At 41.4% G+C, this 9,485-nt stretch overlaps 1 protein-coding gene across 5 annotated transcripts in view; it reads right to left on the minus strand.

The window, feature by feature from the left end:
* Mapk10 (mitogen-activated protein kinase 10) overlaps window positions 1-9,485 on the minus strand; it is a 297,033-nt gene that overhangs the window by 5,813 nt on the left and 281,735 nt on the right. The window lies entirely within an intron of this gene.

The raw sequence follows: 9,485 nt of genomic DNA on the forward strand, positions 1-9,485 counted from the left end.
CTCTCTCTCCTGTCCCCAGAGGACAGTCTCCTCTCCCCTCTCTCCTTTTCCCATTCACTTTCCCCCAATTAAAAACAAATCCCTCCACCTGAGCTCTGTCACATGGCGTGTCTTTCTCCTGCTGCTTTTTCTAAACTACAACAGAACTGACACCAGAAACTGAAAACTGAGTTAGATGGTGAAAATCAGACCGAACAATTCAGAATCCCCATCACAGGCCACATTTATCCACAGGCTAATGGTTATCAAATTCCACTCCAAGTTAGGAATCACTAGTCGCTCTGCCCCAACCCTAAATTCCACAGCACTGTCATGTAACAGAGCTTGCTTAAAGCCAAGGCATTTGCATCCTTAATTAGGACCACAGAGACTGTAGGCATCCAGGGACAAAAAGTCACTAAGTTATGGAGATGAGAGAAGCATAAAGTCTTTTAAATGGAGCAGCCTGATCCCGATGTTCCTCATGATGAAGCAAAAGAAACACAAGTGGTGGTCTTAGCCCAGAAACGGGTGAAGGTGAAGCCCAGTGACCTGGATTTTTTTAATGACTACAGCTCTAGGAAAATGAAAGTATATAAAACAGAGTATTAATTAGTTAATCATTAAATATAATACCAAAAGGTTAAAGCCATGTAGAAAAGCCAAAACTTTTGAGAGAAGTCAATAAAGAGAAAACAAAAAACTAAGCCCGTGTGCACCTTTAAGTTTGAGTTCCCTTCAACAGACTGGCTCGCTTGGGATCTGCAAATATTGGGTTATTCATTTGAAAACATTTTTATCCGGCTACGAGACCCTGGAACTCTGGGAAGGCACTTAGAACGGCAAAGCAAAGATGAGCCAAAGGCACTGGAAAGCAAAATTAGACCACAGCAACCTGAACACAGCCAGTTTCCTGCCTTCCCCTTTTCTATGTTCTTGATGCCTAGGTGGTGTGTTAATGAAGTGTGTGCTTTGTAGAAGAGGTTGCTGTTCAAACCTGTAGCTTAACCAACCTATAAGAATGAAAACTTCCGGACTTCCGGGCTGGAGAGATGGCTCAGAGGTTAAGAGCACTGCCTGTTCTTCCAGAGGTCCTGAGTTCAATTCCCAGCAACCACATGGTGGCTCACAGCCGTTTGTAATGAGATCTGGTGCCCCTTCTGGCCAGCAAGCATACAGACAGACAGAACACTGTATATATAATAAATAAATAAATCTTAAAAAAAAAAGAATGAAAACTTCCCACTGAAATGTCACACTGGAGAAGCAATTGTGTGAAGGATCTGTGTGGTGAGACTATAGCTAACGTGTGGGACAAATGAATTGTCACACAGACTTGGAAAGCAGGACAAACTCAAGAGGAGGAAGCGTTTCAAGGATGTGCTCCAACAGCAGATATTTTATGGGAAAATTTCATAAAAATGTAAAAGTAACTAGAGGGCATTTCAGACATTTAACCCCATACAACTTCTTCACTTGCATGCATTTAGAGCTTTATTTGATTGTAAAATGCTTATATAAACTATGAGGAATACATTAAAGAAACCTCAGTGTGCACCAATGCCCAAGTTAATGACTAAATTTATTTATTTATTTATTTGGTTAGTTAGCTATTTTGTTTTTCAAACAAGGCAAGATTTCTTTGTGTAACAGCCCTACCTGTCCTGGAACTCGATCTGTAGACCAGGCTAACCTCAAACTCACAGAGATCCGCCTGCCTCTGCCTCCCAGGTGCTGCTGGGAATAAAGGCTTGCGCCACCACCGCCAGGCTGACTAAGCTGTTCTTGTATTCCCTAGTGCTCCTCACTATTAATTTCCCTATCTGTGATCATCCTCTCTGTATACCTTTCTACCTTGGTAGTTGCATATACAGAAACTCTGTATATGTAACATGCCTTTTAAATTCTTTAAAAAAAAAAAATGCTCATACTCCTAATCTTAAAAGTTGCCAGTTCCCTGTAAATAATTACTACCTTTACCAAAGTGGTGTATAAAGTAAATTTACCTGGCTTCAGTTTGTTCCAATATTGCCTAGTTACAACCCTCATAGAAATGGTGCAGAGGTAGGCTAGCTCCTCACACTGCTCGCAGTCAGCCAGGGACCCCACAGTGGAGCTGCCTTTCCATCCTGCCCTAGAACTCCATCAGCTGCATTTCCATCCTGCATTTACATCAGATCAGTATCTTCCTGTTCCTTCAGAAGGTGCTAATCTCTAAAACCCCAGTGCTTCTTGGATGCTCCTCTTAGGAGGATCATCTTCATGGCTGGGATAAAAACAGCGCACAATACTCTGATAAGTGCAGGATCGATTATAGATTTAACAGAAAGGGTTTGCTTTTTCATGCTGTCCATTTGTGTCTGGGACGATGTAACTGTTATGTTTGACTTTTAAATCAAAAGAGCACAGTTTATACGCAGATTTTTACTGCAGAGTTAAAACATGTTTATATCTCCCCACAATCATTTTATAAAGCTATAACTCATGTATCAGATATGTTATAAACTCGATTTGCACAATTCATTGCTTTTAAATGAATTCTGAGTTGTACAGCATGCACACTCAAATGTGCAGCGTTTTCATCACCCAGAAGGAAGTCTTACACTCGATTTCTCCACCGTCCATCAAATGTGTGTGTGCACATACTTGCACCCCTTTGTGAAAAAATACGCGTGTGAATGTGTGTACATACATGTTTGCATGTACACATGAAGGCCACTGAACAACTTCAGGTGTCATGCCCCAGGCACTGTCCACCTCTTGCTTTTTGAGGTAGAGTCTCTCGTTGGCCTGGAGCTCACTAAGTAGGCCTGATCGGCAGGCCAGCAAGTCCTAAAGATTCTCCTTCCTCTACCTCTCCAGGAATGGGTTCACAAGCATGTACCCCAGTGTCCAGCTTTTCCCGGGGGCTTGGGAGATAGAATGGAGATCATCACAGGCTGAACTGTCCCTGCAGGACTCAGCAGCTTCTGTCCTCCGTGGTTTTGTGCATTCTGAACACTTCACATACACGGAAGCATACAGTGTGAACATTACTGGCTTCTGTCCGATACTGCTTAGAGCAAAATACATCTCCAGAGAAGAAGCTTAAATGGCATGCCAGCATTCCGTGCCTTTATAGTGGAATAATAGCTATCACCCCACACATCACATTCTGTTTACTCACTTCCTGGTTGATGTGCATTTGCTAAATACTGCGTTATGAATCATGCTGCCCCAATGCTGTCATGAACGTTCATATGGACACTTGGTATGGCTATGTTTTCATAGTACTTGGGTACTGAGCAACTCTCTGTGAGTTCTATTGACTTGATTCTATTTGAGGAAGCATGGAACTGTTTCTGAAAGTGAGCACGGCTGTCTACTCTCCTACGGGCAGCTTTAAAGAATTAGCCCCACACCTTTCCTAGCATGTATCAGCTTTTTTGATTACAGACACTGAGTAAGCGTCAATTGAATGCCACTGTGGATGGCTTGCATTGCCCAGCAGCTAAGCATTTGAAATACCTTTGCATGCACTTGGTGGTCATTTGTATACTTTCTTTGGAGAAAAATCTGCTTGTATGATTTGATCAATTAAAAATCGCTTCATTTTCTTTTTATTATTGGGCCATAAAAGCACTTCATCCTTGGGAACAAGTCCTTCTCAGAGGTGTGATTGGCAAATGGTATTCTTATTATGGATTATCTTTTCTCTTGTGATTCCCCTCACACACAATGACGTCAGATTTGCTCTTTCTGTTCCTGAGCTTGTGTTGTTCATTCTAAAAGGCATTCCCTAACCTAAGACGGCGAATATTTGCTCCCATAATTTCATTTACGAGTTTTCCATTTTGGTTTTTACACTGAGTTTCCGTGACTCACTTTGGACTCCCGTCAGCACATGTTCTGAGGCAGAGATCCATCTTCATCCTTTGGTAGGTGGGTCTCTGCTTGTTGCGGCACCATTTACTCTAAAGGTGTTTTTCCCCTCTAAAACTGTCAGGGTGCCCTTGTGAAATGTTAACCAATCCTCTTCTGTAGTGGAGATTTACTGCTGTACGCTCAGTTCTGCCATTGATCTGTACTTGGGCTGCCATGGAAATCATCAAAGCCCTAGGAAGTAGGATATGTTTCTAGAAACTGCAGCTTCCTACAGAAAATATGATGGTGGTGAGGCCATCAGGCACAGAGTATCTTAGCAAGTGGAAACTGATGTGGGATTTCCCTCTGTATGCTGTGATTACCATGGATAAATAAAGAACTGCTGTGAGCCTATAGCAGAGCTATAGGGAAACAGAGCTAGGTAGGGAAAACGAAGCTGAACTCTGGGAGAAAGAAAGTAGAGTCAAGAGAGAAGCCATGGAGCCCCACAGGAGACAGACAGATGGAACTTTACCCAGTAGGCTACAGCCACGTGGTGAGACACAGATTAATAGAAATGGGTTAAATTAAAATGTAACATTTAGCCAATAAGAAGCTAGAGCTAATGGGCCAAGCAGTGATTTAATTAATACAATTTCTGTGTGATTATTTCAGGGCCAAGCGGCCAGGAACTATCTAGTGGCCCTATGACTACAGCAGACTCCAGTTGGCTTTGGCTATATGGCAACCTTCTCTGAACAGTATAACCAGCAGCCTGCAAGACATCTAGTAGCTCCATAGTAATAAAATAGAGACAGAAACTGGCTAGCAGTTCAGGGTAGAGAACCCCAAAGGTAAACAGATTTTTCCCCTTGTATAACAGTCCAAATGTCCTTGCCTCAAGCCAAGTCTTTTATTCTGTCCTGGTCAAATGCCAAATGAGAGGCTTCATTTTCTCCTTACCTCTCTTATCCTAAACAAGGGCCTCTTTCTGGGAGTCATAACTGAAACGGAGAGGTACATGGGCACCTTCTGAGTGAGAACAACACTGACCAGTTCATCCCTCGTCCATATTTCCACCCAATAAAACTTGGGGCTGAATAAACTATCCTTGCTACTTTGCGACCCGTGTGTCCCTTTATTCCATTCTTGAATAAAATAAAAGAACTAGGAAATACCTGGAAAGATTCCAACCACTGGCAACCTGGTCAGACCCTAATCACCAGCAACAATTGGAGTGGAAACAGCCTGCCCCAAAGCCCTGAACTCTGGCTCCAGGGAAAAGTCTTTTCTCCAAGTTTGGGAAAGTGGGGCTCATAGCTAAACCTCCTTATATGTATTTCCTTGCTTTAATTTAATATTTTCTATGAATTACAACATTGTAACTCATAGACAAACTGAAAGATAGACTGAGAATTTCTCCTCAGTTTTGGCTAAAAATTCAAATAAACTTGTGTGTGTATGAGAGAGAGAGAGAGAGAGAGAGAGAGAGAGAGAGAATGTGTGCCTTATATGCACCTTAGTAGGTGTTAGACCCATTTTAATACTTTGTACCTAAGGGGTTCAGTAGCAGTCATAGATTGTGATGTCATTTTCATCGTAAACTTAGCTGGATTTGGAATCCTCCAGACGACACTCCTCTGCCCCAGCTTTAAGGGTGTTTCTAGGTAGGCTTAACTGTAGAAGGTATACCTTTCCTAAATGTGGGTGACCTCATCTCGTGTCCTAGGGTCCCAGACTAAATGCAATGGAAAACAGGGGAAGCTAACTGAGTTTCGGCCATCACCTCCCTGTGCTCCTGGAGTACGAGTACCCTGGCCAGCTGCCTCACTCTCCCACCACACCAACGTACCTTCCCTCCTTGGCGTCCTTCCTGCTGTGAGGGACTGTGTCCCCTCAAACTATGGTCCAGAACAAGCCCTTCCTTACAAAATGTGCCTTTGTCAGCACATTTCAGCAATGAGAAAAGTAGTGAATACTGTCTTTAGTAGCATGACTTTGTTAGTATGCAAATCAGAAAAATGCAAATTTTCCAACTGTATTCTCTCAGGATTATTTAGGCTATTCTGTTTGAATCTTAAGATAACTTTTGAAATTTTCTGGGGAAAAAACCCACTGATTTTTTTAACTGACTGTCCAATAAACCACCCCGGGGAAGACCAGCCTTACCCATCCAATAAAGTGAAGAGTGACCAAGTGCCTTTCATCTACTTAGGTCACCTTAACTCTTTCAATATTCATAGTTTCCCAAGTGCAAAGATTGCACTTCATTTACTGAAAGTTATAGCTTCAGGATTTTTCTTCATGGTGATAGTTTAAACTGATTTGTTGTCTGTTCATGGCTAGCGTACAGAAACACATCTAATTTCTTTGTATAAAAAACCTCAATACTAGTGGGCTGGAAATTAAGCAGATTAAGTGATGATGATATCAGGATGTGGACTAGCCAGTGGTACCCTGGTGCAGGATCTTAGTAAGTCTTAAAGCCAATCCTCAGCATCCCTTTGTATCTGCCTTTGTACCACCTAGGTTTCTTGAGATTAGTTACAGGGAGAATATGTATATCATATTAATAAATGTCACTAATCACCTTTCTTAGAGATGAATGCTGCTCACTAATGAGCCCATTCCAGTGAGATGAATGAGTTTGCCTTTGTGTGTGTCCTCTACTGAGCTACAGTGAGTGTCTCCTGGCTGGACACCAGATCCTCTGGCTGTGAGATGTTTACAAGTAGCCAATAAATGGACTTTGTAAAGCATAAAACCAAACTCAAGTGAAAGGAATAAGAACATGGACTTTGGCTCGTGTTAATTTATTACCAAGGAGCTTATGAAACTCTCTTAAACAGAATTGAGCTGTATCTTATCTGTTTACAGCGTCCTTCTTTCGGGCACATCCCAGCACATGACAAACACCCCCTTCTCCTGCAGCACTCAGGAGGACTCAGTAGAGAGATACAATTTTTAAATTGTCATCAGTGCAGTATTATAATTTCTCAATGAAATGGGGCTTAAATGAATCAAAAATATTAATAGTGTTACAAATTAGGATTATTAGCTACTTGCAGCTTTAATTGGAAAAACTGATTTCATGGAATAAAATAATTAATGGAAATTTTTTTGGCCCGAAGTTATCTATTCATTGGTCACTGCTTTTAAAATGGGAATTATTTTCTTGATAACATCTTCCTAATCACAAATGAAAACGTAAATACAAAGAGGAAGAACTAAAGGGAAAAAATAATTATTGAGGGACAGATTCTCCAGTAGCTGCAAGATCTTGAACCTCAGGTTATTTGAGCTTGAATTTTTTTTCCTTAATCAATCAGTGTTGGTAGTCTGACCACTGCCTGATGGGAGTTGGGGAGGGGGGCTGTGCTCCCAGGATGGAGAAGACTGAGCACCTTAGAAGTAAGGACTGAACACTCAGAACACCTGGGAAGCTTCGTCTTTGACGAGCTGCTGGAAAACCTCTGCCTGTTCTGACAAAGCATCCTTCCCTCTTTGTGAGTCAGTTACCTGCTTAGAGCAGCTCACTTCTCAGGAGGAAGAGGGATGCCGGTGCACACAACCCCCTGCATGTGTTACAGTGCTAGCAGTGTGTAACATCTGCTTCCAGAGAAAAATGGATGCCTGCTCCTGCTTTCCCTTGGCAGGCATTACAAATCAATTCAGGAAGCAAATGGTGCCGCTACTGAAAGCAGATAGCTCTGCAGGGAAAATCAGATAGCAGAAGGGGGTACAATTATTTAGGGATATATCTGAAGTTTAGATGAATTTTTATTGATATATGATGATTCCGTCAATAAATTTTAGACCTATAAATTACTTTTTGAATGTGCACTTAACTTCCTAGCTACATTTTTAAATCACCACTATATGATTGGAACTACTTTGTTCCTGAAGAGGGACATTAACTTATTCCTTATATAAGATTCCTTGCGTTTTCAAAGATGATTATTTATCAAAGAGAAACTATATGATAAAACTATCTCATCTTGGCTTCTTACAAAGCAAAATGCTATGCACACACATGTACATGTCTGCACGTGAAGGTACACATGCATACGCAGTAAATACACACATGCAGTGACATACAGATAAAAAGTCAACAGGTTGTCCTCTAGGGGGGAATCACTAGGATTTGTGAGTTCTGCCAGCTTCCATGCTGTAAATCTTCCCTGGTTAGCTTCAAGCTGCCAATCTGAGATCAATAAATTCTCATTAGAGAAGAGATGTACAGGGTTGTTCACACAAGCTGGTAGAAGCAGCTCCAGCTGCTATTCAGTCTCTACGTGACACACACAAATAGATTATACATGAATGCGTCATGTAAGATAGAAAGCATATAATTAACAAAATATTTTTACTCTAAAATTATTTGGTATAATGTCTAATACTGCTGTTTGAGCTATAGATAGCTTGCTAACGATAGAGAACGTGTAAAATTGGGCAATTCTTGATTGGTTCAGGTAGTTGGAATGGTTAAAAGGGTCTTAACTTTCTCACAAGGTTAACTTAATGGTTTTCTTTAAAAATAACTATTCAGACACTATACTACTCAGGCCCACATAAAGGTTTATGGAAGTACATTTTCCAAAACAAATGAGCCAAACTATCACCTTTAAAACCAGAAAGCCTTATCTGAAAAATGGGGAAAATGCTCTAATTACTACTGCCTACATTAGTAACTCAGCTCACCCATTTTCAGAAGATTAACAGGGCACATAAATACGTATAATTGTGGTGTAAGAACATACTTAATTGCCTACGCCATTAACTCAACAATCCTGCCTTGAGTTCTGTCTTTGAAGTGTGTGTGTGTGTCCACACACACACACACACACACACACACACACACACACACACACACAGAGAGAGAGAGAATTAAATGCCAATTTTCCACAAAATAAATATTTACTGAGATAGAGCACTTAGACCCTCTATGGTCACAAAGATAAGTACATACAGTTGTCTCAATGAACTCTTAATAAATAAAAGATAATAAGAAAAATGTCCATGTTTGCAACACAAGATTTAGTAGAAAAGGCAGGAAGCTCTTATCTGGGAATATCGTGAAAGCTCTCTTTGGACAGGGTGGTGTGGGAAGAAAATAAGTTGAAGCAAAGATGGCTGAAACCAGTTCTGCAAACCCATGTCCACCCAGCCTGAGATGTGAGCTTCTCTTTCGTAACATATGGCCGCTCTACCCTCTTAATGACAGTGTGGAAACGTGTCACGGTGATTGTAACTCTACAGGATCCTTTCTACCTCAAGCCTGTTAGATTCTGCCTGCGAGTTCTTCCCTAAGCAGCCAACAGAGCATGTGTCCAAGAAACAGCTTCTGCAGATTCTGTCAGCCCAGTCCCAGAGCGACTAAGGAGGGGCAGAAGGGGACTGTGACCGTGGCCTTTATCTCTTCACCAGTAAAGATGGACAATCTTTACGGAGAAATTGGATGGATTTAGAATAACCTGGATGCTGAGGTTTCCTCTTGGTGTAGCTAACTGTAAGGGTGTTTTGATTGTTGTTGGTTTGTTTGTCAGGACTGTATGCATAAGAAAGATACCCAGAATATAAGTATTTCCGTCCCATGGACTGGGACTTAGGAAAGAGTAAAGGGAAAGCAGAGGAGAGCAGAGAGTGTGGGCACCCCTTTTCTC

The sequence above is a fragment of the Microtus ochrogaster genome, linkage group LG1, assembly GCF_000317375.1.
Source record: "Microtus ochrogaster isolate Prairie Vole_2 linkage group LG1, MicOch1.0, whole genome shotgun sequence".
NCBI classification, from domain to species: domain Eukaryota; kingdom Metazoa; phylum Chordata; class Mammalia; order Rodentia; family Cricetidae; genus Microtus; species Microtus ochrogaster.